Source organism: Macaca nemestrina, chromosome 4 (genome assembly GCF_043159975.1).
Source record: "Macaca nemestrina isolate mMacNem1 chromosome 4, mMacNem.hap1, whole genome shotgun sequence".
Lineage (NCBI taxonomy): Eukaryota > Metazoa > Chordata > Mammalia > Primates > Cercopithecidae > Macaca > Macaca nemestrina.
Window position 1 is genome coordinate 16,530,277 of NC_092128.1, and position 27,965 is coordinate 16,558,241.

Below are 27,965 nucleotides of genomic sequence, written 5' to 3' on the forward strand. Positions count from 1 at the left end.
ACTCGGGCGCACAGGCAACCTCAGTTTTTCTAACTGCCCTTTATGAGCAGAGAGGAGGCAGCTGTGCAGCACTGTGGACTCACTGCTGGCGCAGAAACACACAGATGTCTGGGAGCGGGTAGCTGACTCCAGAGTGAGGAGGAAATCCTCTGTCTTTGATCTGGAGACAACATAGCCATCGGGTACTACTCCTTTATCTGTGCTACCAGCACCTGCTGAGTAATGGATCAGCCTCAGCCCATGTCCCAGGTCTTGTCGGTACCAGAACATATAGCTGTGGCTCCAAGTCTGGTGACACGTCAAGGTCACCTGCCTTCCTGTCTCTGTGACCTTGTATCTCGGGCTCTGGGTGATTCCGGCATCCCTGTGTCCTGTAATAGAGAACAACAGACACTGATGCTGTCATCCTAACAGAAAAGCTTGCACTGAGGCCTTGGGAATTCCAGGGAAGGAGGCCCTCCTGTGACCAGCCCTCACCTGCCCACAGCAGACAAAGCGCCACATAGAAGAAGAGCCTGGTGCCCATTTCAGCTCCAGGGCAGGATCTTGTGACTCCCAGCCCTGCTGTGGGCAAATTGAAATTGAGCTCTCAGTGACTTGATGATGTCACTGTCCCTGCTAAATGCTTGAACTGCAGAGCTAACCTGCCACGCCCCTTGTCTTCCCCACAGGAATAAATCATTTATTACAGAGATAGTTGAGAAGCTTAGATTGGGAAAAATTTGTAGATCTGTTTTGAAAGAAATCTTAAAATGTGTAATCGCCTTCCCTGATTTTAGTAGGGAAATTTGTTCTTCTATGCATATTTTATTCCCATTATGCTAAATTCTTCATTTGAATGCTGTTTTAACACTTATGAATATTTCTATAGTCCAAAGAATATTGTCATAGCAGTCCTGGTGTCTTTTATGACTTCTCTGTACAAAATTCAACTCCCAGTTGAATTATTTTCCACTTTGTTTAACCTCTGGATATTTGTATTTCAGCCTACAGAGATACCCTTGGTTAAAAGAGTCAACTGACATCCAGAAAGGTTTCAAAGTTATGAGTTCAAGGTCATTCACATTTGAAGACTCGCTTCACACCTTAGCACCTCATGGCACCTGATGGGAGCCTCGCCATCCGAGCTCAGGCTGCTGTGTGTTCTCATGAGGACGATTTTTCCCTTTGCTTCAGGTGAAGCCACAAACACTCACCACCTAAGTCCTCTAAGTGACTGTACTTCCTGTGAAGAAAAGAGGAGGCTCATTAAGAAAGTGGATGAAATATTCACCCAAAACTACACCTATCTGGAGTCTCTAGGGTCACAGAGAAATGTTCTATTTCCATTCAGAAGATCTCATATTCACCAAATGGGAGAAGATTGGAGGAAGTGTAAACGTGCTTTGGCGCCAAACTTACATCCAGTCAATAGCACTGCTATTGTTTCTTCAGATACAACAGATTATCTATTGCACATCTTGGTGCAAACTGGATGGGTAATTCCCACAATCATGCTCCAGTGAGAGAAGACACAGAATCAGAAGTGGAGACAGGGAGAAGGCCCATGAGCACCCCCATGGGAGACCGTGGCTGGGGCCTAGTTAGCCCAGGAAGGACTTTCCCATCTATGCCCAGAACTCACCTGGTCCTGGGAGACCAAGAGCCACACAGCAAAGGAGCCAATCCTCATGGTTGGGCCAGGGCAGAGGGAAAAATAAAAGCTTTCCAGTGCAGGACTTTCATTTTGGGGGTAGGGCACATAGAATCCCAGAACTCTAAGGATCCTTCCCTAAATGAGGTGTAATCTACCAAGAATGTCAGTGCTTTCAACAGCACTCTAACTTTTCTGGGGAGAAAAGCATCTACAAGGAATATATTCTTTTACTTTTTAATTAACTCATTATTAAGTGTAATAAGTTAAAACAATTTTTTGGAAGTGTCTACCTCAACTTGAAGCTTTGTCTGGTTTCTGTGCTGGTGTTTCCCACATACCTGGACAGTACTTATGCAGTTGCCATGAAGTCAATGAAGAATAACCTCAGGCCTTCTCACTCACACAGGACCTTTCCAACACTTTGCCATTTTGCATTCTCCTTTGCAAGGAGCTCCTTAAAATTGTATCAGCTTTGCGCCCCACAAAACTTGAATCTACTCTGCACCTGCAACTCATTAAAGATTTATTGAATAAAAGAAAAATGGAATGAATGATTACCTGAGTCCAGGCAAACTCTGCTTCTGTAAAGAGAACCCAAGTCTATTCAGTTCAAATTGTGTTCAGAGTTTTAAGGGAACAGAGAGCCATCCTGAGGCTGCTGAGAATTCAGAAATAATTCCAAATGAACCTGGAAGAGATTAGTTTATATACGTCATCATCAGACTTTTTAAATGAATGGGTAGCGGTATGAGTAAAAGAAAAACAATGGTCTCCTTCAAAGGGAAGGGTCTTTGGATGGTGGCTTCATTCCATCACTGCCACAGTATAGGCTGTCCCTGAGGACAAAGTCTGTGATGGGGACTTAGGTGCATGATATGTGGGAAATGGCTCCAGGAAGAATTAAGAAAGAAACATAAAATAGGGAAGGAAGAAGCCAGGAAGAAAGTGCAATATTGAGTTTGTGTTGGAGCAACAGGAGATGGAATCTGTCAGCGCCTCTCAGGAGCACATAGAATGCTGTTTGAAGTTTCTGCATGAATGGACTGGCTGGAGCGTTAGCCCTCTGTCTCACCAGGAGCATCAGGACCTCTGGCTGTCTTTGAGTACAGATCAGGTGGGCTCAGATAATATCATGGAAGAGGCCTGGGGAGGAAGTAGAGAGACTCCCAGCATGCACCTGTGGAAGGGCACTGCTAGATTGAGGTGAATGGGGACTTGCACATAACTGTTCACTACAGCAAGCCTGAAATCAGAGTGTATGTGAGACCTAGGAAAGCTGCTTCAGTCAAATGTATAAACAGGTAAGATAATACTTATTTTGAATGATTTCTGTCAGAATTAAAACAGATCACATGAAGAAGCATCAGAGGGGCCGGGCACAGTGGCTCACACTTGTAATCCTAGCACTTTGGGAGGCAGAGGCAGTCAGATCGCTTGAAGTCAAGAGTTTGAGACCAGCCTGGCCAACATGGCAAAACTCCATCTTTATTAAAAATACAAAAAATTAGCCAGGGTTTGTGGTGGGTGCCTGTAATCCCAGCTACTTAGGAGGCTGAGATGGGAGAATCTCTTGAACCCAGAAGGCAAAGGCTGCAGTGAGCTGAGATCAAACCACTGTACTCCAGCCTGGGTGACAGAGCAAGGCAAGACTCCTTCAAAAAAAAAAAAAAAAAAAAAAAAAAAAAAAGGAAGCAGCAGAGTGCCTGGCAAAGGCTGCCACCACCAGACCCTGAGCCTCCATCAGGGCAGGAATATTTCTGGCATTTCCATAGGAAACTGGCCTTTCCAGTTACTGGCCCTGCAGGACACTGTGAGCTCACTGTATCCTTAGGCAGGCCTCAGGTTCTGCTATTCCATGTTCCATCCCTGCTCTGCGGGGCCCCTAAACAAAAGGCGGGGCAGGTGCAGCACAGCGCCCACATGCTCACAACAAGCCCTACTTTCCTAAGCCTGCCCACCCTGTCCCTGCCCTGAGAAGCATTCCCCAGCCCTTGACACCCCAGCCTCAGCACCCTCCACTACCCATACAGACACAGAGACACTTTTTCCTTGGGGCAAATTGAGACCCTTGGCACCCCTACCCTTCTCTGGCAATGAGGAGTCTGTGTTTAACTCAGGGTCCACTCTGAACTCAAATCGCCCCGCTCATTCCAGCAGACAACCAGGCTTCCCTTCCACCCTCCTCTCCTGGGTCACCCTCCCACCCCTCTCCAGGGTTCCCTGCAGCGCTGTGGAGCCACAGCGCCCCCACGCGGCCAACTGTCCACAGTCTCATGGATTCACACTTTTCTGACCTGATGTGCTCAAGATTGTCCAAGTCAGGAACAGGGATTCCAGCATCCCCGCTCCTGCAAACCCTACCCTCTCAGACACACAACATCAATGCTTTCCCAGGCAGGCCAATTTAGGATTGGTCCTCAAATCCACCCTTAGCCAGTGGAGAGAAAAGGGTGCATTAACCAATATTTTGATTGCTAATAAATGTTACATAATTGCAATTCATGTGATAAGATGAGAGAACCCAGAATAACACAGGGCATAAAGTAAAACAGTTGAAGAGATCAGGCAGATCTGGCCTGGAAATACAATATTCCATGTCTCCTTTTGATTGATCAGACACATCTCTTCATATTTTGTACTTAGATTATTTGCCGAATTTTACATAGTACATTTTATGGGGTCTCTGTGCTTTTTCATATTTAATTCTGAATTTATAGAAAGTCTTGAAATAAACAACCCTATCAGCTATAACTTAGGCAGATTGAGTAGTCTGACATTTCCTATCACTCCCCAGAAGTGTGTATGTGCTCCACTAATGAGCCAGTGCCTCTTAGTAATGCAATCCAAAGAGAAACTATTTTCATGTGGTTGAGTCTCTATGAGAAAATGCACACACACGCACATCCACACTCATACACATACACACACACACACTCACACTCACATTCATACACACAGTATCTTCTTTTTTTTTTTTTTTTTTTTTTTTTTTTTTTTTTTTTGAGACAGAGTCTTTCTCTGTCACCCAGGCTGGAGTGCAGTGGCCGGATCTCAGCTCACTGCAGCCTCCGCCTCCCGGGTTCACGCCATTCTCGTGCCTCAGCCTCCCGAGTAGCTGGGACTACAGGCGCCCGCTACCTCGCCCGGCTAGTTTTTTGTATTTTTTAGTAGAGACGGGGTTTCACCGTGTTAGCCAGGATGGTCGCGATCTCCTGACCTTGTGATCCGCCCGCCTCGGCCTCCCAAAGTGCTGGGATTACAGGCTTGAGCCACCGCGCCCGGCCACAGTATCTTCTTATTGCAAGGATGATAAGATTATATTACCGAGCACGGTGAATTTTTCTTTCAGTGTTTTCAGCACTTTTCTTTCAGTGCTTTCTGAGATGATGTTTCCAGCTTCATAATGATGTGGTTTTGGGAAAATGTGGTTGTGGGGAAGAATTTCTTTTACTGGATCATGAGACTGGATAAGTATTATTATAACATAAATTTTTTTGTTCCAAAAGGATGTTTGCAAATTCCAGCTTTAGATGCGGTTAGGATACTGTGTAACACTGGCCATTAATCCTGACTGGGGAAACACATTTGCTTGGAATATTGCAGAAGTTGTATGGAAAATTGAGACAAACCATAATGACCCTCCGTTGTATTTCACGTGGAGGAAGAAGCCTCTTTTGAAGTGAAACTAGCTGCTGAGTAAGAAGGTACACATAGAATTCAACTATTATATTGAGAGAATGTGAAATATTATCATCATTTACTCAATAGAGTCAAAATAATTTATTTATCATCTATTATGTGCCAAACTCTGTGTGACATATTGAAGATAAAAAAAGGTGAACAAGGTTGGAGGTCATTGTATCAATTTTTTTTTTTTTTGCAAAATTAAATATTTCATATAAATTTTTTGTAAGATTTGGCTATAATTCAAATTTGATCTTTTTTTTTTTTTTTTTTTTTTTTAGACTGAGTTTCACTCTTGTCACCCAGGCTGGAGTAGAATGGTGTGATCTCGGCTCACCACAACCTCTGCCTTCCGGGTTCAAGCGATTCTCCTGCCTCAGCCTCCCGGGTAGCTGGGATTACAGGCACGTGCCACCACATCTGGCTAATTTTTGTATTTTTAGTAGAGACGGGGTTTCAACATATTGGCCAGGCTGGTCTCAATCTCCTGACCTCTGGATCCACCGCGTCGGCCTCCCAAAGGGCTGGGATTACAGGAATGAGTCATTGCACCCGGCCAATTTTTTTATGTTAGATTATGTGTTAATAACTTATCACATCACTGAAGAGTGGAAAGTTAAAATCAGTGCCCACAGTCTTTCAAATACTTGATAGGAAAGTTAAGGTAAAGCTCGCGGTGTCCTATTCTCAGCACTGCTCCAGCAGTCTGAGTGCACTCACTTTCCTTTTTCTTCAATACACCTGAAACTCGTCAAGGCTCATTAAATTCTAGTAAATTCTAGACTGAGAAATATTTAAAAATCACAGATTTCCTGCATCTTTGAAGATTTAACATGCTATATCTTCTTGTTCTCCAGGATCTTTCTTGTTTTCAAATAAAACGTTGCTATAGCAGGTCTGGCTTCTAGAGACAGTCTGTGCCTCCCCACCTACTACCCATATCCCGAATTCATAGCCCAGTTTATGTACTAATTTAAAGTACAAGCAGAAATGAAAAAAGGTCAAATGTAGATAACTTTTCAGAAAATAGATACTTTACTCTGAGTTCTTAAAGGTCTTGGCTACAGAGGTGTTATCAGCTCTTCTAGAGGGTGCACCACAGACTCTGTCTTAGTTCCTCCACCGTCCTCCCCTCAAATCTTCATTTTTCCGTGGATCATTGAGAGGACAGTTTGGAGAAGACTCCGCGTATGATTCCTGAGCACATCTGGAATAGTACAGGGGAAAAGACATAATAGGGTCAGAACATGGAAACAGGAGTAGGTGGAGTAGGTTGGAAAGAGCAGGATGTTTGCTATCTTAGTAATGAGGTGAAGAAGACAAACTGACTTAGTTCAGACTGTCATAAAGCTTAAAGACTTAAAAATCTTAGCGATGTATGTAATTATATATATAATCTATATATCACATATAATCTGGATGGGGTAACTTTACTTCTTATTGGTATATTCCATAATCTAGGTATTAGTTCCCCTACTCCCAAGAAATGCACTCCCACATGTGCTAAAGATCAATTTATCTGTGAAAAATTTCTTTAATAAGAAAAATGCAAGCCTCTTTTTCCCTATAAATCATATTTAATTAATCATTTTAATACAAATCATTCTCACCATTTATCTTTTATGGCAAGTAACTCTACTACGGAAATCAAATTAAAGGTCTTTAAAAATAAAAATATTGGTTATCATAGTATTATTTAGTATCACTTTCAAAAGTCAATTAAAAATTTCAGCCTGTGAAGAGATACAAACCAAAACTCTTAGTCTGAGATATTTGTTTATTCTGAATAGCTCAGTCTAATCTCTTTCAGTTTCTATTCCATGTAAGCTACAGGATTCCCTGACCTCTTGAGGGAGTTATGGTTTTCAACAATTTCTTTCTTCATTTTTTAAAACAAGTTCCCATTACTACAGAATAAATCAACTCATTTTCTTGTGTACTAACTTATCTTGTCCTTTCACCCTGAGTCCCAATTTCCTTCATCAAAGCTAACCTGGTCGTTACATACGCCTTCTAACATTATCTCAGAAGTGTACTGTGATTTTTTGTGTGTGCACAATTCACATATGAAACCTTCGTCACTTAACAGAGATCATTATTAATTTTTTAAAAATGATCTATTCCATGTATTTCAAACCTCAGTGTTCTGCAAGTCTCTGGGAATGGCAGAAGAACATTCTGGAAGAAGGGAGATAGGGGAGGGCAGGGAGAGAGGTTTAGGTCACAGAGAGGAGGAGCCAACAAAGAAACGTTGTATCTCAGCAAAGTGAGCGAAATTGTAGCAGGTCTACAATGACTTCTGGGGAGATCTGTAGGAACAGAGAGCAGCCATCACAACCTCATCTTTGTCTGTTCTTTCCTCTTTAACACACATCAGAGACAGCTCCCAATGATCCCTTATATGTTTGGTTCTTGAGAAGGGCTAGTTTGAAAACTGCTTTAAAATCCTTATGTCTCTCCTCCCAGTTTAATTAGGGTTTCTCCGGCAGCTGTTCTTGCCATGGCTCTTTAGACTAGTGATGAAGTCAGTTTATAGCTTGATCGACTTGATAGCTCTTGGCAAGATCACAGTCTGCCAGGAAGGTTTGTTTGATGAGCGCAGCTGGTGAGAGTTTGGGGATTTGTTTCTGCCTAGGGTGAGATCCTGGGTAGTGCATGAAGAGTTGGAAAGAGAAGTAGCCAGCCAACTAAAGTAATAATGATAATAAAAATCAACTGCTGAAGGAAACAAAAGGAACCACTTTTGATGCACAGCTTACACTAGCATCATGCTCTCTAAGCCCCTCTGATCACCAGTGTCCTGCCCTCTTCTGGGACCCTCCTGGCATCAAGCCCTTGAGCCTGTGTTTCCTAAATTGCCACTCTTACTGCACAGCCACACTTCCCTTTCCTTGAGTAGATACACAGAAAATACATGGGCCTAGGAAGGGAAGGTCAGCTGGGTCAGGGGTACTGGAAGCCCCCAGGCTTTTTTACTTCTTGCACCATCAAAATCAGATAGTATTTAATTTTTCCCCCATTCTTGGAAAATGTTGATTCAAAAAAAAAAAAAAAAAAAAAGTCACCTTTTTAAAGCCACAGTGCCTCCTTGTGGCCAGTAGGCAGAAACAGCACAAATGTGCTCTCTTGCCAGGACACAGGGGACTTGGGCTTTGCTTTATTGAGTCATGGAGATATGGGAATTATGATTTGTTGGTGTTAGAAGGTCAAAAGGCAATCTTTATGTTGTTATGGCCTAAGATGGAACCACTTGAGAAATGAACATTGAAGTCAGACAAGTGGAGATTAAATATCAGTGTTGATAACCAACAATGCTCAGATAGGAGAGCAAATAGGCCAACCAACACTCTTCTGAATCAGAATTTAATCCATTCTCTCTCCCCTGCAAACTACAGACCAACCCTGTAAGGAAAAGAAAGTGTTCCACTAATCTTAGTGCGTGTTGAAGAAGCACCAAAAGAATCTACTTTTTTTCCCAGTAGCCAGGATGAAAGGGTGATGATGAAGAGAGACTAAGCTCAGATGAAGAGGAGACTAAATAAGACAACTTATTTCCCTTCCCATGGGAAACATTTGGCAAATAATGGAAAGACAAAAACCAGTGTATTACTTTAGGGAAGTTCCCCCAAATGGAAAATGTGGAACCAAGCATGTTTCCAGGGGACTGGGTTTAACTAGGAAATGATGATAGCCACACACCTGTGACTCCCTCCAGTTCCGACCCCTGACCCTCGGGTGTGCTCACAAAACATGGCACAAACGAGTCGTGACGGTGCAGGAATGAAGTAAATTCTATGTTCACTCTCTGCTTTCTGATTAACTTGGTTTTATTTTTATTTTTTATTATACTTTAAGTTCTGGGGTACATGTGCACAGCGTGCAGGTTTGTTACATAGGTATACATGTGCCATGGTGGTTTGCTGCACCCATCAACCCGTCATCTGCATTAGGTATTTCTCCTTATGCTATCCCTCCCCTAGACCCCTCTGCCCCAACAGGCCCTGGTGTGTGATGTTCCCCTCCCTGTGCCCATATGCTCTCATTGTTCCACTCCTACTTATGAGTGAGAACATGCGGTGTTTGGTTTTCTGTTCCTGTGTTAGTTTGCTGAGAATGATGGTTTCCAGCTTCATCCATGTCCCTGCAAAGGACATGAACTCATTCTTTTTTATGGCTGCATTGTATTCCATGGCATATATGTGCCATATTTCCTTTATTCAGGCTATCATTGATAGGCATTTGGGTTGGCTTCAAGTCTTTGCTATTGTGAATAGTGCTGCAATAAACATATGTGTGCACGTGTCTTTATAGTAGAATGATTTATAATCTTTTGGGTATATACCCAGTAATGGGATTGTTCGGTCAAATGGTATTTCTGGTTATAGGTCCCTGAGGAATCGTCACACTGTCTTCCACAATGGTGGAACTAATTTACACTCCCACCATCAGTGTAAAAGCATTCCTATTTCTCCACATCCTCTCCAGCATCTGTTGTTTCCTGACTTTTTAATGATCACCGTTCTAACTGGCATGAGATGGTATCTCATTGTGGTTTTGATTTGCATTTCTCTAATGACCAGCAATGATGAGCTTTTTTTCATATGGTTGTTGGCTGCATAAATGTCTTCTTTTGAGAAGTGTCTGTTCATATCCTTTGCCCCATTTTTATGGGTTTTTTTTTTCTTGTAAATTTGTTTAAAATCCTTGTAGATTCTGGATATTAGCCCTTTGTCAGATGGATAGGTTGCAAACATTTTCTCCCATTCTGTAGGTTGCCTGTTCACTCTGATGGTAGTTTCTTTTGCTGTGCAGAAGCTCTTTAGTTTAATTACATCCCATTTGTCAATTTTGGCTTTTGTTGCGATTGCTTTTGGTGTTTTGGTCATGAAGTCCTTGCCCATGTCTATGTCCTGAATTGTATTGCCTAGGTTTTCTTCTAGGGTTTTTATGGATTTAAGTCTTTAATCCATCTTGAGTTAACTTTTGTATAAGGTACAAGGAAAGGGTCCAGTTTCAGTTTTATGCATATAGCTAGTCAGTTTTCCCAGCGCCATTTATTAAATAGGTAATACTTTCCCCATTGCTTGTTTTTGTCAGGTGTGTCAAAGAGCTGATCAAATTTAAATATTTACTCTCTATTCTCATTACCCTGTTCCAATGAAGCATCGAAGGTTATGTAATTAACAACATAATAATATTCTGAATGATAAAATGTCAAAATCAAGTGAGTGTCCCAATTTGATTATAAATCCCCTTCAAGTTTAAAAAAAGTCCTTTCCTCAAAATTAAAGTTTCAATATAACATTCCTCTATGCTATTTAAGTTAAATATCAAGCAAATCACAGACTAAGAATCTGACATTGAAATTCAAAGAAAATTAAAACTTTAAATAAAATTCTCTGACCTTCATCTGAGTAATTACAGAAGAGGAAACTCAAACTGTCAGAGGCGTTCAAACCAGAGTGACTCCATCTTAAGTGAAAGAAATGAGGCTGGGCCTTGCTGGGCTGCATTCCCAGAAAGTCAGGTATTCCTAACCTCTAGATGTTTACGGTTAAAGCAGCAGATTAATAATGTTTACTAAACAGACCCAGACTTGGGAATGTCATGATACCCTAATATCTTGAGAACAGAAACATTCCAAATTTCACTTTAAAGATTATAATATTGCTTCTTGCAAAACATAGTAATTAAGAAAATTAATCCTTTATCACAAACCCTCATAGCAGAGCACATCTCTCAATGATCTTTTCTTGTCCTGTATATAAACAAGTATTGTACCTAGGGTAGATGTGCTCCTCCTGTTACTGTTGGGAAAGCCCTACTCTGTCTATGGAGTAGCTGTTCTTTCACCACTTTATTTTCTTAATAAACTTACTTTGGCTTTGCACTGTGGAATCACCCTGAATCCTTTCTTGCATGAGATCCAAGAACCTTCTCTTGGGGGTTGGATCAGGATCCCTTTCTTGTAACAAAATTAACCCTTCTGTTATTATTTAAATCATTGGTTAAATTACCACACTAACACAAACTGCAGCTAATTAATAACCCAAAAACATTATGAGGGATAACTGGTCCAGAATCTTGGAGAAGGCAGGAGCCTGGGGAGTGAGCACAGCAGTCACTGTCCTTAGGGGCATTTGCTGAGCCCAGCCCAGCACTCAGGAAGCTGACTCACAGGCTAGGGGGTAAAGGCTAAGACTAGACTTCACTGAGTGTGACCACTGAGGAACTTGAATAGAAACAATGAACTAGTAGGAAACCTGCTCTCCAGGGGCTCCAGGATACCTCAAGCCTTGAATTCTGTTTCAGGGAGTCCTGGATTATTTACGCATCCATGCACTTTACAAAGCACAGTAAAATTATCTCTGGAGAAAGATATGTCATCCTAGACCAAAAATTATTTCTACAACCATAGTGTCTGGCACAATGTTGAAAATAATCAAGTTTATAAGGAAAAATACAAAGAAATGACTGAGAAGCAGCACAAAAGAAAATCAACACAAACAAGCCACAAAGATCTCAGAGGTGAACAGGAACAGACAGCCTGAAATAACTGAGAGTCCTACGTTCAGTGAAATACAAGATACTCTCAAGAAGTGTAACGAGGGAATCACTGACAGCCACGGTCCTTCAGAGGATTCCCAGGAAGCTGCCTTCCCAAGCATTCTAACCAGTACTTTGGAATGATTTCTCATACAAGAGAATCTGGCAGAGGTTAGGGTAGAGACTAGACTTGGACACACACAGTGCATTATTAGAGGAGACAATTGGACCAGGGCAGTTCATTGCTTCCGAAGTTCTGGCAGGAATATCTAATGCACTAAGGAGCTATTTTAATGGACAGACAAGGAAATGGGCAGACAAGTGGAAGTGTCCTCACCAGCCTCTGATGAGGACTAACTATAGTGTTGGGCTATGTCTGTTACATTGAAAAGTTAAAGCACTCCAGTGAAGCAAAATTCATTTTGAGCTAAGATTTGGGAATTGTTTCCAAGATAACCATTTGTGTGCATTTCTTTGAAGTTTAAAGTGTGCTGAATGAAATAGCTGAAATGATCAACATCATCATCATTACAATATTATTATCATTGTCATATTTCCACAAAAACAGAGGGAAAGGATTTCCAAACACATAGTATCTGTTGAGATTTGATTGCATGAAACATCCAGTGCGAGGTCAAGAAGAGATTCCAGAGCCAGGATAAGATTCAAATCATTCAGATGCTGACAAGGGCAGAAGGAGGGCCTGCTGTTTGTTACTTGCATGAAATCATTATCTATATTATTAAAGTTTAACACACATGTTTTGGTGATTAAATGTTTTTATTTTTCAAGTTTGTGTATTTATTTTCTTAATTAACACACGACATTGTACGCATTTTTTATAGAAGAACAACCATCACTGCCCCTGAGGACTAGGTCTGTGATAAATCACTTTCAGCTTTGGTTTCTTGAATTCCCACCCAGAAGTCTTTCAAATCCCTAAGACAGATTTTCAAACAACAATGATAGCGCTCATGTTTTAAGAAAGAGTTCATTTCCTCCCACTGTATGAATCCTAGCTATATCTGAAAGCTCACTTCTTCCCTGGGAGGATGAGGAATAAGGAAAGGCCGCTGTGAGCTGATAGAGAGGAGAGAGCCCTGCAGTTTTCTGCACAGGAGGGAAGTGTCTCTGCATCGCTGTGGCTAAGCTGCTGGCACAGAGATACACGGCTGAGTCCCCAAGCTCTGCAGGCTGGATCTTGAGAGTGGAGTCTACTCCTTTGAGCCTTTCTGCAGAAAATCGATCCTTAGGCAACTGTGAATCGTCTACTACACCCTTATTCTGAAACTGAACCAGAAGCTCTGGGCCCTGACCCAGGATCTGCCGGTACCAGTAAAGGGTAGCATGGCCAGATATAGGATCACACCAAAAAGCCACAGCCTGGCTTTTCTCTGTAATCTTATATCTGGGGGACTGGGCAACTCCAGCTTCTGTGAATTCTGTTGGGGAAAAAAAGACAGAATTTGAAAACAGAAAGACAGAAATGACTGAAGTAATCACTGGAATTTCCAATGGGATGATCATGGTGTTCTTAGGACTCACCTGCCCGCGGGAGACAGACGGCCGCCCAGCAGAGGAGCCTGGTGCCCATGGCAGGCTCAGGGCAGGATGGGAGCTTTGCCAGTTCAGGGTCCTTGTGAACAGGAGCAGAGGAGGAGGGACGCCCCTGTCCTTATATGGCAGTTCCTACAGTGACATCTTTGTCTCCACAAATGCCTAAGTTCTTAGAAACCAATTGTTATGAACTAAAACAGAGTTAGAAGTTGCTTTAGCATATTCATGGACTGTGTGTAAGTTCATCAAGGTGTCTTCACTCACATCTCTAGGGTTTGGGGGATTGGATCACCCACTGCATCTCCAGGCCCCTTGTCAGGCCTCTGAGCCAAAGCTAAGCCATCATATCCCCTGTGACCTGCATGTACATATCCAGATGGCCGGTTCCTGCCTTAAGTGATGACATTACCTTGTGAAATTCCTTTTCCTGGCTTATCCTGGCTCAAAAGCTCCCCCACTGAGCACCTTGTGACCCCCACCCCTGCCTGCCAGAGAACAACCCCCTTTGACTGTAATTTTTCTTTACCTACCCAAATCCTATAAAACGGCCCCACCCCTATCTCCCTTCACTGACTCTTTTCGGACTCAGCCGGCCTGCACCCAGGTGAAATAAACAGCCTTGTTGCTCACACAAAGCCTGTTCGGTGGTCTCTTCACACGGACGCGCATGAAACCCATCCTCTGCTGGATGTTTCTACTTGAATGTGTCAAAGGCAACTCAAAGTACAGACAGCAATTCGTAACCTCTGTGTCTTATCTGTATATCCTTCTCTCTGGACATTTCTGTCTTACCAGGTTCTCCATCTTCTCATTGCTCTGAGCTTAGATAGAGCGGGAGCTGGGGTAGTTGACACAGGTTTATCCTAGAAGCATGTTGAGCCAGCTGACATGCTCTAAGCTAAAGGGGTAAAATAATACCCTGAGAGAGAGTTGGAAGGGTTCATTTTTTGTGAAGGTCCATGACCAGTTTTCTCTTTTCTGTACAGTCTTCATGATGCATTGTGTACCAAGTCTTCATCACGGTTCTGCCTATGGTTCTTGGTCATCTACGTAATGAAAGTTCTGATATCTTATAAGATGGGTGAGGATTCTCTCATCCCTGAAAATATCATTGTGGATACTGTAAGAAATCCAAAATCAGATTTGTTGAAATCTTGAAAAAAAAAAAAAACACCTTGTAGATTTAGTGTAATTTACAACTGAACAGCAGAGGCTAGTATCTGGCATTTTTTTTCTAATGGGGCGACATTAGTCACAAATGTACTTTTATTCATTGCCTAAGGGGTAAAGGATGGGAAGAGTTAGGGGGTGGAGCACCTGAGAGTTGGCATAAGACAACAATACAAGGAGATGCATGTCCAGAGAGCTGGGAACGAGGATATATGTGTTCAGCGGGGCGGGTTCAGAGATTTCCACCAAACCCCCAAAACCTACAGGACACATGTCAAGGTTATCAGGTGAACACCTGTGGGTATAGAATTACAAGAACCATCTGTCTCTGTCATAAATCTTCTATCACTGAGGTAAACAACTGCTGGTTTGAGTCAAACTCATGTAGGCACCAGGCAATAATTGCATGATGGAAAATTTCTTCACATTAAGGTGCCACTACCTGCTCCATCTTTGTGACCACGGTTGTGGCTCTGAGTGACAACAGCATTCAGGGGATAGAGGCTGGTGGCTGGAAACAGGACTTATCCGTCTATCAAACCTATCAGTCACAGGACCTACATGTGATGTGCTTGCGAGTGAGGCATGCCAAGTCCGGGGAGGACATTCCTCATTGTTCCCAGGCCTCACCTGCTTCCTGGGCAGCACAACTGAGAAATTCATGACAGAAATCTTTGTCAAGGCAGGAATGAGGCATCATCATGCTGCTCAGGGAAGAAAAGGCCAGAGCCCTGGGACATGTGGTTCTTATTCAGAATATTTGCGGGGTTATTTGAGATAAGCCTATCTGCAGAGGTCTGGAATTGTCCACTCTCCTCTCCTATGTTCCATTTACATCCTCTTGTCCACCGTCCAAGGCACAACTGGAATGGGTTAGGTGTGGGGTACAGGTGAATTGCTAAGGTTTCTCTGAGTTCTCCTGAGGAGGAAGTGGTTCTCCCTTTCTACGGGTCTCTGAGCATGCAGGTTGGCTCCTGGCTCTCCTCCATCTATCCCCATGCAAGCCCAGAACATTCTTCACTCAATGATTTGCTACAGTTGGTATTTGCCTGCTGAAGAGATGATACCTACCTGCATTGATGGGGGATGAAGTTTCCATTTAATGTCTCACATTCCACTGGCCACTCACAACATCTGCCAACTAGATCCTGAATGCTGGGATGAAGCCACACTTTTCCTTTAAACTTAACTCCTCAGACAGCACTGACCCCTGATTTAAAAGCAAGCCAACCCCAGCAAACCCTAGTGCCGCCTGCTGGCCAATGGCTCAGAGTTACCAGGCTCAGGCTCTCGATTCATGGGTCAGAAATACTGGGGCCATGTCTATACTGTCCTCAGTAGAATCAGGGCTAATATCAGACAGTGTTTGTGAGGAACTGGGGGGAATTCCTCCCAGCTCCATCTATTCCTACTGTCTGTGCCAGAGCCCCGCCTGCAGTTTGGCTGTGGTTTGTCCCCAACAAAACTCATCTTGGTCCTCAATGCAGCAATTTTAAGCCTCAATGTAGCAATTTTGAGCCACATGGGAGTTGTTTGGGTCATGGGGTTGGACTCTTCATGGAAGATTAATGCCAGGAGTCAGTTCTCTCTCTCCAGGATCTGGATTAGTCACTGTAAGAGCAGGCTGGTACAAAGTGAGGGTCTTGCTCATCCCGGTTTTCCTTGCACAGGCCTGCTCTTTCTTCCGCTTCTCTTCCAGGTTGTGACACAGCACAGACCCCTCACAAGAAGCCCAGAGGTTGGTGCCCTGGTCTTGGCCTTTCCAGCCTCCAGAATTGTAAGCCAAGTAAACCTTTTCTCTTTAGACGTTTCCCAGCCTCAGGTATTCTGTTACAGCAGCAGAAGACAGACTAAGGCAGCCCTTGTCCCCCTTACACAAATACGTACTGCCCAGCCTTAACTTGGCAAAATCACTATTTTTCTGTTTACATTCAATCACCTTTGAAAGCTTTTAAATTTTTGGCCAAACTGCAGAATGCTCAGAATATCCAGACACAGAGAAAACATTTGTTAAATGGCCTCCTGGCATGCATTGTTAACTAAGTTTTGTGCCAGTTTCAGGGATATCAAGCTGTTTTGTCCTCAAACTGTAAATTATCTTATCTTCTTTTGAAACTTTCTTAAAAATTATAGCCTGTCTCCTATGAAAAAAGTATTTTATAGGGCTAGAAAAGACCTTATCTTTTATATTTATTTATGATATTGACAGAATATTTCAAAGATATTAAAACTAAATATAAGAGATACCCAACATTACACTGAAATAATGCCAACATTTTATTTTGGTCTGTTAATACATTTCATTCAAAGTTTATTTAAAAACTGAACACCTATGGAAAAGTTTAGAGAACAATAAAACAAACAGAATCTTAAAATGTACATCTGTATACCAATTGTTAATATTTTGTGGCCTTTATATATCTCTGCATATTTTACCCTTAATTTCTGAAACGTTTTATCCTTAGTAATTCAATGTCTCTTCTAAACAATTGGCATTATCTTACATAACCACAAATGTCGCTATTACACTCAAAAAATTAGCATTCATATAGCATCATTATCCAGTATATACTTTACATTCAAATTTCTCCAGTTGTCTCAACATGTCCCTTGGTTTTGATTTACTTTTTCCTCTAGGGCAATATCAAAGATCATGTATTTCAGGAGGTTGTCGGATCTCTTTAGTTACTTTTCAACGATACATCTCCTCCAGCCATTTGCTATATTTTCGGTTTTTCATGACCATAGATTTTTGAAGTGTCCTGGTCAGCTTACTTGTAAAACAGCTCACAATAACAATTTTCATATTATTAGAGGTTAATTACTTGGGAAATATGCACCATAGATAACGTCTATTTCCCATTGCATCCTGTCAATCACAAGAACATGGAATGTCATTTGTATGCATTTTGGCAATGCTAAATTTGAGATGACTGATCCCAGATCTCTCCATTGTGAATGTGCCCCTTACCCTTTGTAATTAAATAGTAACCCGTGTATTGATGCTTTGAAACAATGTACATATGCTGTTAGGCCCCAAAATCATATATAAGGAAATAATCTTTGAAAATTTCCCAAATCTGGGTAAAGACAGCAACATCTAGGTGCAGGAAGCTTGGAGGCTGCCAATCAAATTTAACTCAAAAAGGGGTTCACCAAGACACAATATAATCAAATTACCAAAAATCAAAGCCAAAGAAAGAATACTAACAGCAGCAAGCAGTGAGAAACACACCACATTTAAGGGAGCCCCAGTACAGCCTTTAGCAGATTTCTTAGCAGAAACCCAACAGGCCAGGAGAGAGCAGAACAGTTAATTCAAAGTACTGAAGGAAACAAAGACTGTTAGTTTAGGTATCTACTGGTGGAATTTGTCTATAATTATTGAATGGTTACATTGATTTTCTAATTAGATATATCAATTAGCATTCTTCCGTAATAAAGACATTCTTATCTATCTCTTTTTATTGTCATTATAGCCTCATAGATTTTTATAACTTGTTATAAATCAGTATCCTCATTATTCTTCTATAATGCTTGCATTGACCCGGATTTGGCTGATGGAGCCCCTTGAAATGGCTTCTATGGATTTTTTTTTAAATTTATTTATTATTATTATACTTTAAGTTGTAGGGTACATGTGCATAACGTGCAGGTTTGTTACATATGTATACTTGTGCCATGTTGGTATGCTGCACCCATCAACTCGTCATTTACATCAGGTATAACTCCCAATGCAATCCCTCTCCCCTCCCCCCTCCCCATGATAGGCCCCGGTGTGTGATGTTCCCCTTCCTGAGTCCAAGTGATCTCATTGTTCAGTTCCCACCTATGAGTGAGAACATGCGGTGTTTGGTTTTCTGTTCTTGTGATAGTTTGCTAAGAATGATGGTTTCCAGCTGCATCCATGTCCCTACAAAGGACACAAACTCATCCTTTTTGATGGCTGCATAGTATTCCATGGTGTATATGTGCCACATTTTCTTAATCCAATCTGTCACTGATGGACATTTGGGTTGATTCCAAGTCTTTGCTATTGTGAATAGTGCTGCAATAAACATACGTGTGCATGTGTCTTTATAGCAGCATAATTTATAATCCTTTGGGTATATACTCAGTAATGGGATGGCTGGGTCATATGGTACATCTAGTTCTAGATCCTTGAGGAATCGCCATACTGTTTTCCATAATGGTTGAACTAGTTTACAATCCCACCAACAGTGTAAAAGTGTTCCTATTTCTCCACATCCTCTCCAGCACCTGTTGTTTCCTGACTTTTTAATGATCGCCATTCTAACTGGTGTGAGATGGTATCTCATTGTGGTTTTGATTTGCATTTCTCTGATGGCCAGTGATGATGAGCATTTTTTCATGTGTCTGTTGGCTGTATGAGTGTCTTCTTTTGAGAAATGTCTGTTCATATCCTTTGCCCACTTTTTGATGGGGGTTGTTTGTTTTTTTCTTGTAAATTTGTTTGAGTTCTTTGTAGGTTCTGGATATTAGCCCTTTGTCAGATGAGTAGATTGCAAAAATTTTCTCCCATTCTGTAGGTTGCCTGTTCACTCTGATGGTAGTTTCTTTTGCTGTGCAGAAGCTCTTTAGTTTAATGAGATCCCATTTGTCAATTTTGGCTTTTGCTGCTGTTGCTTTTGGTGTTTTAGACATGAAGTCTTTGCCCATGCCTATGTCCTGAATGGTACTACCTAGGTTTTCCTCTAGGATTTTTATTGTATTAGGTCTAACATTTAAGTCTCTAATCCATCTTGAATTAATTTTCGTATAAGGAGTAATGAAAGGATCCAGTTTCAGCTTTCTACTTATGGCTAGCCAATTTTCCCAGCACCATTTATTAAATAGGGAATCCTTTCCCCATTTCTTGTTTCTGTCAGGTTTGTCAAAGATCAGATGGCTGTAGATGTGTGGTATTATTTCTGAGGACTCTGTTCTGTTCCATTGGTCTATATCTCTGTTTTGGTACCAGTACCATGCTGTTTTGGTTACTGTAGCCTTGTAGTATAGTTTGAAGTCAGGTAGCGTGATGCCTCCAGCTTTGTTCTTTTGACTTAGGATTGTCTTGGAGATGCGGGCTCTTTTTTGGTTCCATATGAACTTTAAAGCAGTTTTTTCCAATTCTGTGAAGAAACTCATTGGTAGCTTGATGGGGATGGCATTGAATCTATAAATTACCTTGGGCAGTATGGCCATTTTCACGATATTGATTCTTCCTATCCATGAGCATGGTATGTTCTTCCATTTGTTTGTGTCCTCTTTGATTTCACTGAGCAGTGGTTTGTAGTTCTCCTTGAAGAGGTCCTTTACATCCCTTGTAAGTTGGATTCCTAGGTATTTTATTCTCTTTGAAGCAATTGTGAATGGAAGTTCATTCCTGATTTGGCTCTCTGTTTGTCTGTTACTGGTGTATAAGAATGCTTGTGATTTTTGCACATTAATTTTGTATCCTGAGACTTTGCTGAAGTTGCGCTTCTATGGATTTTGAACATGTCTTCTTGATTCTGATCTTTTTCTTGATTTCTACCAAAAGATCTTCTAACATTTTCCTTCTCTTGATATGGAAGCAGCCATATCAAGGAATCACATTTGGAATAAAGTAATGTACCTATTGTTACTGGGGAACACAAACAAAAAGCAAATACAGCCATTAGTTAATTTACTTTGTATTGTTTTTCAGACCCTTCCCTGGATAGAGTTAGGAAGTATATAATCTTTAAAATCTTAAGTTCGTATTAATAACTCCAATTCAAATCAGCACCACAGATTTCTTCCTCATCTTCCCCTGTTTCTTATTTATATCTCTCTTCTCTTTGTAAAAAATCTAATTCCAGGAAATATCAATAAATTACTTATTTCTCTCTTCTACAGTATCAAAAATGTCTCAGAAGTACTGCACTAAAAACATTAGCCATAACACATCACCCAAGAGAAGTTTAATCTCAATTTCCTTTAGTATCATTGCAGTACACCACCGTAAATCTAAAGTCAGTGGAGACTCTAAAAACGCAATCAAATAAAATAAATATTACCTCCAAAGAAGGTATGCAAATTGCCCATAGGCACAAGAAAAGACTTGTAACATCTTTAGTCATTAGGTAAATGCAAATCAAACCACAATGAGATATCATTCACTTACTAGGATGGCTATAAAAATAGTAATCATCGGCCGGCCCGGTGGCTCCTGCCTCTAATCCCAGCACTTTGGGAGGCCGAGATGGGCGGATCACAAGGTCAGGAGATCGAGACCATCCTGGCTAACACCGTGAAACCCCGTCTCTACTGAAAATACAAAAAATTAGCCGGGCGTCGTGGCGGGCGCCTGTAGTCCCAGCTACTCGGGAAGCTGAGGCAGGAGAATGGCATAAACCCGGGAGGCGGAGCTTGCAGTGAACCAAGATCACACCACTGCACTCCAGCCTGGGTGACAGAGCAAGACTCTGTCTCAAAAAAAAAAAAAAAAAGGAATCATCATCATCATATTTTTGGAAAAAAAAAAAGAAAAGGAAATAACAAGTCCTGGAAATGTTGTGAAGAAGCTGGACATTGCTCGTGGAAAGCTAAAATTTTGCAGTTGCAACAAAAAAACATTTTAGTAGTTACTCAAAATGAGAAACAGAATTACCAGAATTACCAAATTACCAAAGTTCTACTCCTAGGTATATACCCAAAAGAATTGAAAACAAGGAATCAAACAGGTATTTTCAGACCAATCTTGACTGCACCATTGTTCTCAATATCTACAAGGTGGAAACCATCGAAATGTCAATTGACTAATGAATGAATAAACAAAAGTATTATATACATACAATGGAATACGATTGAAAATGAAAAGAAATGAAGTTCTGATCAATGCTACAATATGGATGCATCTGGAAAGCATTATGCTAAGTGAAAAAAGACAGAAACAAAAGGAAAAATATTGCCTGATTTCGTATAAATACATTATCTACAATAGGCAAATTTGTTCATACAGAAAACAGAGTTTGCCAGAGGAGGGGGAAAGTAAAGTTATTACTTAATGGGTACAAGGTTTCTGTTTGGGGTGACGAAAATAATTTTGGAAATGGATAATGCTGATAATTCCACAACAAGGTGAATGTACTTAATGCCACTGAATTGTACATTTAAAAAATAAATTGACAACTTTATATGTTACACTCATTTTACCATACTTTTTAAAAGATGGAAAGACTACCTTCAAAATAGGAACACCACTGACAGCTGCATTCTCCATTATTGAACTTAAAGACAATGAAAGGAACCCAAGGGATTTAAATACGCTGATAAATTTTCCAGAAACGTGGTTTGTCACAATATATCCCACAGTGAGTTTTCTGATGTAGTTGTAATTATTTTTTGTAATAAATATATGAACAATTTTCACTAGTCCATATGTCTAGTCAAATGTAGGACTGTCATTCCTTGGAAAAGTATCCAGTCTAGCAATTTTGAAATCATAACTTACTGTTTCAGGTTACAATATTCTGATTGTAAGTAAGGTTGAAAATATATTCTCATGTTTAGTGGTAACGTATGTTCACTCTTGTGTGAATTGCCTACTCATCCTCAGTATTGCTGTTTTTATTGGGTTGTCTTCTTTTTTTTTTTTTTTTTTTGAGACTGAGTCGCCCAAGCTGGAGTGCAGTGGCGAGATCTCGGCTCACTGCAAGCTCCGCCTCCCGGGTTCACGCCATTCTCCTGCTTCAGCCTCCTGAGTAGCTGGGACTACAGGCGCCCGCCACGACGCCCGGCTAATTTTTTGTATTTTTAGTAGAGACGGGGTTTCACCGTGTTAGTCAGGATGGTCTCGATCTCCTGACCTTGTGATCCGCCCGCCTAGGCCTCCCAAAGTGCTGGGATTACAGGCGTGAGCCACCGCGCCCGGCCGGGTTGTCTTCTCAATATTAAGTAATAAGAATATTTTACTCATTCTGGATACTAATTCTCTTAGACAAAAACAGCTGCGCTACAGAAAACAAAACAAACAAAACAAATCTAAAATCTCACTGGTGTAGCTCTGTGAAGTCTTACTTCCCGTGACCACAAAGTTCAGTGTGGCATGAGCAGCTTTCTTCAGTGATTGTCCACCAAATTGTGACCCAGTGAGCCAGGCTGCTTCCATATTATCATCAGCCAATCTGTACCTTGTAGCTCCCAAGTTCAAGACATGGCAAAAGAGAGTTGAAGAGTGTCCGTGCACAAGAGTTGACAGGAGGCTGGACACTGAAGTGCTTAGAAAGTCCTGCTTGCAAGATTGGACTTTGGCTGAAATCCGGGAACTTGGCTGGTGAACAGGGTCCTGAACTGACGTAAAGTTTCTCCTGACTGAGAGGGGTGGCTCATTGTGCCTAGGCTGGTGTTGCAAATAATAATTATGCTGAACATCAGATTTCCTTCTGGGATCTAGACTTTTGGTTCATGCTAGACAGTAGGTGCCTGTGTGAACAGCCTCTACTAAACCCTCTTGTATGCTAAGCCTGTAATGGGCTCCCTTGGCAGAAACAGTGCACATGTGTTCATGCATTTTTGCTTCTGGGAGGAGAGAGAGCTCTGTGTGTCCCCTCCTGGGAGGAAGAGAGCATAAGGAAGCCCGCCTGTGAATTCCTCCAGATTCCACCTGTGTGTTTTCTTCATATGATCTGTTGCAGAGGATTTACTATGACATTTTAATAAATGTTAGCCATGAGGACAACTCTATGCCATATACCGACACTCTAAACACCGGAATACATTTAGAGACTCTCAACACAGTGCCACAGAATATTTTTAAGGGCTAGGCTTGAAATGAGGTGACATCATTTTATCCCACTCTTCAGAACCTGGTGACATGTTCCCAACCCTCCAAATGCAAGGGAGGCCAGAAACCATGGAGGAGCTACGGGTATTCAGTGATGTTCTGAACGTTCTCTGTCACACCGAATGTTCTCTGTCACACTGATTTTTCATCATTTGTATGCATTCCTCATGCCTTTCCCAAGCTGTAGCTTAACTTTTTAATTTTTATGGTGTGTTTTGGCTTGGAACAATTTAGTGCAATTAGCATTATGAATATTGTTCTTTTGGCTTGTGGCTTTTTTTTGTCTCCTCTAAAAAAGTCATCCCCCAAATGAATGCATAAAATATTTTTCTAGTAAACTTTCTTTTTTGCTCTTTACAGTTAAGAGCAAGTGTGCCTGAAATACACTTTAAGAAATGAAGTAGAGATGTAGGACTAAGTGGGTGGTATGCATACTCAGTGCAGAAGAAAGAATTTGTATAAACAATCCCCAGGGTGGAAAACAACGGACACATATGAAGAAATAACTGCATGTAGGGGAGCGTGACTGGAGCAGACAGCCAGGGAAAACATGGTGCAAAATGACGACGAAGAGGTAGGTAAATGGCTAATGATACAGGACCTTGTGGGTCTATTACCCTTAGAAGAAAGGCCCCCCAGGAGCAGAGACCACATGGGCAAAGATTTATGATTGTGAGTTGAAGGGTGGTAGAGGGTAGGGGAAAGGGTAGATGGACAAGTCACCCATCCCTTAGGGGAGAGAAGAATATGGTGGATTTCAAATTGTCAAGGAAATTAGGAATCTCAACTAAAGATGCCTTTTCCATTTTACAAAAGGAAATAGGGAACTGCAGAAGCTAAGGGTGTTGGGGTGACCTCCAGTTGGTCTGAGACTGGGGTAGGAATGGACCTCAACACCAAGGGTCATATGGTCCCTGCTCTATGGCCCCCAGGCTAGCCAGGGCTCTCTGACTCCTATGAAGGCTAGGACTTGGGAGCACAGGCAACCTCAATCATTCTAACTGCGCTTTATGTGCAGAGAGGAGGCAGCTGTGCAGCACTGTGGACTCACTGCTGGCGCAGAAATATACAGATGTCTGGGAGGAGGCAGCAGACTCCAGAGTGAGGGGGAAATCCTCTTTATTTGATCTAGAGACACTGTAGCCATCTGGGACTTCTCCTTTGTTAGTGTCTGGAACACCATATGAGTAATGGATCAGTCTCAGCCCGTGTCCCAGGTCTTGTCGGTACCAGAACATATTGTTGTGGTTCCAAGTCTGGTGACACGTCAAGGTCACCTTCCTTCCTGTCTCTGTGATCTTGTGTCTTGGGCTCTGGATGATTTCAGCATCCCTGTGTCCTGTAATAGAGAACAACAGATACTGATGCTGTCATCCCAATAGAAAAGCTTGCATTGAGGCCTTGGGAATTTCAGGGAAGGAGGCCCTCCTGTGACCAGCCCTCACCTGCCCACAGCAGACAAAGGGCCACATAGAAGAAGAGCCTGGTGCCCATTTCAGCTCCAGGGCAGGATCTTGTGTTTCCCAGACCTGCTGTGGGCAAATTGAAGTTGGGCTCTCAGTGACTTGATGATGTCACTGTCCTTGCTAAATGCTTGAACTGCAGAGCTAACCTGCCACGCCCCTTCTCTTCCCCACAGGAACAAATCATTTATAACAGAGTTGAATAATTTTTAGGTCTGTTTTGAAAGAAATCTAATAAACTCCTTAACTCTTTCCCTGATTTTAGTAGGGGAATTTGTTCTTCTATGTATATTTTATTTCCATTATGAGTAATTCTTTATTTGAATACTATTTTCACTTTTATGAATATTTCTCTAGGCTAAAGAACATTATCATAGCAGTCCTGGTGCCTTTTATGACTTCCTGCACAAAATTCAACTCCAAATTGAATTATTTTCCTCTTCGTTTAAGCTCTGGACACTTGTATGTCAGCCTACAGGGATACCTCGGTTAAATGACATCCAGAAAGGTCTCCAAGTTCGAAGTTCAAGGTTCAAGGTCATTACCGTTTGAAGACTTGCTTCATGCTATAGCCCCTCATTACACCTGATGGGAGTGTCACCATCCAAGCTCAGGCTGCTGTGTGTTTTCATGGGCATGTTTTCCCCCTTTGCTTCAGGTGATGCCGCAAACACTGCACCATCTAAGTCCCCTGAGTGACTGTACTTCCTGGGAAGAAGAGAGGAGGCTAATCATTAGGAATGTGTATGAAATGTTCATCCAGAACTACACCTATCTGGAGCCTCTAGGGTCACAGGAAAAGGCTCTATTCCCATCCAGAAGATCTTATATTCACCAAATGGGAGAAGGTTGATGGATTCGTAAATGTGCTATGGTGCAAAACTCACACCTAGTCCATAGCACTGCAATAGTTATTTCAGATACAGTAGGTTATCTATTGCACATCCTGATGCAACCTGGATGAGTAATTCCCACAATCACGCTCCAGTGAGAGAGGACACAGAATCAGAAGTGGAGACAGGGAGGACGCCCATGAGCACCCCCACAGGAGGCCGTGGTTGGGTCCTGGCAAGCCCAGGAAGGACTTTCTCATCTATGCCCAGAACTCACCTGATCCTGGGAGACTAAGAGCCATACAGAAAAGGAGCCAATCCTCATGGTTGGGCCAGGGCAGGAAAAAAAAAAAAAAAAAAAAAAAAGTTTTTCAGATCAGGACCTTCATTTTGCAAGGCAAGGCACATAGAATTACAGAGCTCTAAGGATCGTTCCCTAAATCAGGTATGATCTACCAAGAATGTTGGTATTCTCAGCAACACTCTAACTTCTCTGGGGAGATAAGCACCTACCAGGAATGTATCCTTCTACTTTCAAATTAATTTATTATTAAGTGTAATAAATTACAATAATTACATGTTAAAATTGTCTACCTCAACTTGAAGCTTTGTCTGTTTTTTGCACTGGTGTTTCCCAAGTACCTGAACAGTACCTAAGTAGTTGCCAAGAAGCCAATGAAGAATAACCTCAGGCCTTCTCACTTGCACAGGATCTTTTCAACACTTTGCTATTTTGCATTCTCTTTTGCAAAGAGCTACCTAAAATGTATCAGCTTTGTGTCCCACAAAACTTGAATCTAGTCTTCACCTATAACTTATTAAACGTTTGTTGAATGAATGAAGAAAGGAATGAATGATTATCTGAGTCCAGGCAGATTCTACTTCTGCATTCAGTTCAAAACAAGTTTGAAGTTTTAAGGGAGCAGAGAGCCATCCTGAGAATGTTGGGAACTCCAGATGAATCTAAGTGGATTTGGAAAAGATTAGTTTGTATACATCATCATAAGACTTTTTAAATGAATGAGTAGCAGTATGAATAAAAGATAAACAGTGGTCTCCTTCAAAAGGAAGGGTCTTTCGATGGTCGCTTCATTCCATCACTGCCACAGTTTAGTCTGTCTCTGAAGACTGTCTGTGATGGGGAGACTTGGGCATATGTAGCTGATTTGGGAAATGATTCCAGGAAGAAGTAAGAGAGCAAGAAAAACAAAATAGGGAAGGGAGAAACCAGGATAAAGGTGCAATATTCTATGTGTGCTGGGGCAACAGGAGATGGAATCCATCAGGACCTCCAAGAGCATAGGGTGCTCTCTGGAGTATCTGCATGAATGGGCAGGTTGGAGCTTTTGTCCCCCTGTCCTGTTCCACCAGGAGCATCAGGACCTCTGGCTGTCTTTGAGTACAGCCCAAGTGAATTCAGATAATATCAGAGAAGGCCCCAGAGCAGGCAGCAGCAACATTCCCAGCAGACAGTGTGGAAGGGCACAGTCAGCAGGAGGTGAATGGGAACTGGCACTGTCCACGGCAGCAAGGCTGAAGTCAGAGAGGGATGGAGAGGAGGTCACGGAAGCCACTAGAAGCTCCTCTGTGATCTCCTTTCCAATAAAGCTGTGCCTTCTTCTATCAGCTCTGTCGTGTGATAGCCAATTGCACTGAAGCCATGTCTTTCTGTGCGCACCACACCTTCATGCATATCAAACTCAGTTATCAAGCAGGAAGTTCATAAGGGGGAACATTCTCATATTTCCTTAAATGGCAACTCTTTATGTTACTTTTGCATAATGAACTATCAGACTACAATATTTGCATTTTAGATGACTTTGTGTCTGAAACATGGTTGAATCAGGCAAAAGTAATCTGTGCTTGCCTTTGTTACCAGAATTTCAGAGAGTAAATAACTGAGCTAGACTGGAGATTTGTCAGAGAATTTATAGGGACCTAAGATTTATTGAACCTGTACTTTAGATGACTCTAGTTTTTAAAGTTATCTCTCTAAAATCTCTGCAAGACTGGCCAACAAGGTGAAACCTCGTCTCCACTAAAAATACAAAAATTAGCTGGGCTTGGTGGTGTGTGCCTTTAGTCCCAGCCACTCGGGAGGCTGAGGCAGGAGAATTGCTTGAACCTGGGAGGTGGAGGTTGCAGTGAGCCGAGATCATGCCACTGAATTCCAGCCTGGTGACAGAGCAAGACTCCATCTCAAACAAACAAACAAACAAAACTCTGCAAATTGAATTCAGTTTACAAATGAGAACACTCAGCCAAAT

The 27,965-nt window shown here is 41.8% G+C and overlaps 2 long non-coding RNA genes and 1 gene segment (V, D, J or C); all 3 read right to left on the reverse strand.

Moving 5' to 3' along the window:
• The window catches only part of LOC139362613 (T cell receptor beta variable 13-like), a 222,411-nt gene that overhangs the window by 189,247 nt on the left and 5,199 nt on the right, over positions 1-27,965 (reverse strand).
• On the reverse strand, positions 317-27,912 carry LOC139362708 (uncharacterized). Its single transcript, XR_011621893.1, has 3 exons — positions 25,976-27,912; positions 25,411-25,573; positions 317-371 (listed from the first exon to the last, which is right to left on the reverse strand). It is a non-coding gene; the product is annotated as an uncharacterized lncRNA (long non-coding RNA).
• On the reverse strand, positions 1,927-13,484 carry LOC105471212 (uncharacterized). Its single transcript, XR_011621894.1, has 3 exons — positions 13,412-13,484; positions 6,360-6,527; positions 1,927-2,324 (listed from the first exon to the last, which is right to left on the reverse strand). It is a non-coding gene; the product is annotated as an uncharacterized lncRNA (long non-coding RNA).